Here is a 4,477-nt window from a genome sequence, read left to right as displayed (position 1 = left end):
AGATGTCAGAAAATGATCGGCAGTTGCACAAATTTCATATAAGATGCAAGAATTGCAACTTTGATGTCATGTCCATGTGGCTAGAAGCCATGACAATTTATCTGAAAAGCCTTTTGTCTCAGTCCCCAAGGTTGATCACTCCTAGGGAGACTGAAGAAGCAGTGGCTAAAGTGCCTTAAGGAGGACGGCATGTTAATGTTCTGTCAAAGGATGGATTTGTTCATCCCAGGTGGAGACAGATCCTGTCATTACGCGGAAAGAAGTTGTTCTTCTCTGTTCTTCTTGCAGGGTAGATATAAAATACCAATACATAGGTAATAACAATAAATACACAGGTAGTCATAGAGTCGCATTTACCGGCACACAAGAAAATTCGTTAATAACCATTTAAAAGATTAAAAGAAGTGGGACTGCAGGTATATATATACAAGTATATAGTAGACATCATGCCCACCTAAAGCCATAATTTTACTGGCTACTAAGTTTCTTGTTTCTTCTTGATGGGTTGTCAGCTATGGTGGTAGTTTTATTTAAAACTGTTAAATTAACTGATTACTACATTTGAATGTGACAACATTATCTTTATGTCCTTTATGTATGTGGCTGTATAAAAATGTTGTCTTTTTTATAAAGCTAGCTTCATATTTCTAAACAGAAACAGGTGGTGCTATTACCCAGAACTGAGAACAGCTTTCTATGTGACCACTACTCATAAAAGTTCCAAAAATAGGGTGGGGAAAGGGGGTTAAATATAGTTCATGTCATTTTATTTTGGATCTGATGACTCTGTTAAAGTCTATGGTTACCTCTGGGTTGCAAGAGTGGGGTACAGTTGCCCTCGTTGCTGAATACGACCTAAAAAGCAGTAGCTGTGCACATTAGGGCAGTAACAGGAGAGGAGAAAACTATCTACATGGCGCTGTATGTGAAATTAATAAGTGGGACATACTGCAAGCAATTCAAAACTGCTCTTTTTGTTCTCGTTCTTCATGTCAGCACAATGACCAGAAAATGCCTCATTTTGATTCCAAAAAAAGTCAAAAAGAGTATAACAGGTGGTTTAAAAGACAGCTGGCAAAATGAACCACTGCTGACCTTTTAAACATTGTGGTCACATGGTCAAAAGATGATGATCAGTTAATCCACCCCAATTACTCTGATATGCCCCCTAGATGCCGAAGACAGCGTGTACACAGCAGATTCTGCTGCTGCGCGAATTTCTGGACACAAGCAACTGTGGAGTGACTGTCCAGCAGTGCGGAGTTTCAAACAAGCATCCATGTGGGAGTGAGGGACAACGAGTGGAGGGTGGAAGGGGTGAAAGGCGGGGCACGAGTTTTTGCTGGCATTTATCCCTTCCCCAGAGGCACTTTGCAGTGTGCTGGCCCTGCAGCAATGCTGAAGCCATCTGTGGGTTCTCTCAGCGGAGGCCACGTAAAACAAGACGTGTGCTGTGGTTTGACCTTTCACAGTCCTAACTATAATATTATCATAAGTTGACTGATCAGATTGCACTTTTCCCTGTGGTTGGTTTCAGTGTCCATATGCCAAAACCTATGAGTGAAAGTCTATATGTGGTACATGGTCAGACCTGCTGAAGTACGACCAATTATCATTATGTCAGGTTGAGAAAATGATTAAGACATGAATAACTATAAACAATATACTTTTAGATTTTGACTCCCATCATTTCTCTCCTTTCTGGCACACTTTAATTTCCCCATGCTAAACGTTAAGCAAGGCATAATATGCTAATGTCTTTAGGAAGTGGCACCACTACACGTTAGCACAGTGTGAAGGATTTGCTAAACTTTGTGGTTGAAATTACAGTGCAAATCTCTGAAGCATTTAATGCAGCCAGGGATAATATACAACTATCTGTCAATACTAAAGGCTGAGCGGCCAGCACTAATTGAGGAAAAAGAATTATGGGTAGTAGCTGGCACAGTACACCTCTCTGCAGTGCCAATGCCCATTCCAATGGTGCCACAATGAGGCTTAGGGAGAGTAAGATACTGTGGCTTTTGGACAGAAATCAAGTTAGGAAGTCAGATGTCACTCTACAGTTTGAAGGCTGCTGTTTAGATAATGCATAATCTGTGAGAAATTGGCCAAATAAACCAAAATGTCAGAGAAAGGGTTGTCTTCCTTTAAGCATATCAACCATTATTGCTACTACATTCCTTTTTCACTTGTTAGTCTCTTGACCATGCAGCAAAGACTGGCTCACTTTTATTTAAGTGGACTTAATCTGTTCATTTCCACCTAACTACCTTATAGTTGGATTCTAGTAGAGTAGCTTTGCATGATTTAAAGTTCACAATAATGCACATTTATCCTATACTGGATCATAGTGGAGTCTCTTTGACTGAAAACAGCATTATAGTCAAAGGTACCGTTTTATGCAAGCTTTCTTCTGAATTCCTACTCGTCATAAATAGAAGTTTTCAACAGCAGCTTCTGTGTTAATAGTAGCACAGATCTATCTACTTATCTGCCCGTCTGCCTGCTTGAAACGTGTCTATTTATTGGTACTATTTGGTACAATCAATCTATTTATCTGGTACTATTCATCTATCCATTTATTTATCTAGTACTACCCATCTATTTGGTTCTATCGATATATGTATATTTATCTGGTATTATCCATCAATCCATCTGGTACTGCCTGTCTGTCTGGCACAAACAATCTGTACATCAGATACCATATGTATCAATCTATCTATTCATCTATCCATCCATCCATAGGTATATCCGATACTTTCTATCTGGTTCTATTCATCTAGCTATCATCGTACATATCATGTACTATCCACGTCCATCCATCCATCACCCACTTTGTACTATTCACAAATCTAATGCTATCTATCTTTTAACTATTCATCCATCTCTCAATTTTTCAGGGACTATGTATTTTTTTGTATCTATCATTCACCAATTTGTTTAGTTCCATCCATCAAATTTATAATATATAAGTAACACATGATAGTTCCTCTTTGCAAAGACATTACATTAATATACTTTATAAGCTTCTTAAGTGGTTTGTTTTTAAATTCTCATCTCAGTGGAAACACCCCTAGAGAAAAATCACATGTCCGATCATAATAGTGCAAAAACCAAGCAGTTAGCATTAGTCTAGCTAGCTGCCTGTTACCAACTTGATGCACACCAAGCTGATTATTCATGGCAATGATCAACTTCTTTAATTTGATTCCTAACTGTGCAAGCAACAACTTTTCTCTGTCAGGATATTTTCATAACAGTATTTGACTAGCTTTTGGATGTGCTGAACCATTTAAATAAGTGTGATTTCATTTGCTGATGCCTTCAAAGTTGATTTACTTTTTACAACTTTTAAGTGCAAATCGGTTCAATGCAGCAATGCATGAAGTAACCCCCTTTCCAAGCTCCTTAGACCATGAAGTAACCCCATACAAAGTTCTATGGTCTAAGATATTTTAATGTAAATCCCGCCTTAGGACTATGGTATCTGCAGTGATTGGACGGTGTAGTTTTGAAAGAGAGCCTCCTCAGTTTTGGCTAAAGATAACATAATAGCTGTCTTATACAGATTGTCATGATTTAACTTATATTTCAAATATTCTTAACCCTTCAATATTGTTACAATGCTGGGCTTTTACATTTTGTGTGTTTTTAATGTGGTGTTTTTGTTGTTCTGTTGTTGGTTATGCTGACCCACCCAAAGACAGTGGATGACAATTTTCTTTTAACCAACTTGGAAACATATCAGCTGGTCTGATGAACACCAAACTCCAGAGATGAAATTTAGGTCAACATGGAATTGTGGTTGTTAGGGGAAACCCCTAACAGCCACTTCAGACTCACTTTGGGAGTCAATGCCATTCATTGACTCCTCTGGGCGATTGTGGCTCAAGAGCTGGCAGTTCGTCTTGCAATCGGAAGGTTACCGGTTCGAGCCCCGGCTCGGACAGTTTCGGTCGTTGTGTCCTTGGGCAAGACACTTCACCTACCGCCTACTGGTGATGGGCCGATGGCGCGATGTGGCAGCCCTGCTTCTGTCAGTCTGCCCCAGGGCAGCTGTGGCTACAACAGTAGCTTGCCTCCACCAGTGTGAGAATGAATAGTGGAATTGTAAAGCGCTTTGAGGGTCTCGAAAAGCGCTATATAAATGCAATCCATCATTATTATTTCCAAAGTGAGTTAATTCATGTTAAAATGTCCAACATAACAGCATAAACATGTTTACAGCCTTATACAAAAAGAGTGTTGATATTGTGAGAACATTACCTGTTTACCTGTCATCAAGAACTTCTGAGCCAGTCTAATCTCGGTTCTTCCACCAAAGCATCACCCTATTTTTTTTAAGGCTCTGTGGAAATCAGAGACCACATTATATGCTGAATTTCTTTTTATAGCAGTTCTGAGTCTAATCAAATCTGTTATTAACAAAACCAACAATACAAGTTTCAAAAAACACATTTCATGATTGCCCAAA

The sequence above is a fragment of the Perissodus microlepis genome, chromosome 16 (genome assembly GCF_051167445.1).
Source record: "Perissodus microlepis isolate ML-2025 ecotype Zambia chromosome 16, ASM5116744v1, whole genome shotgun sequence".
Lineage (NCBI taxonomy): Eukaryota > Metazoa > Chordata > Actinopteri > Cichliformes > Cichlidae > Perissodus > Perissodus microlepis.
This window is presented reverse-complemented; position numbering follows the sequence as displayed.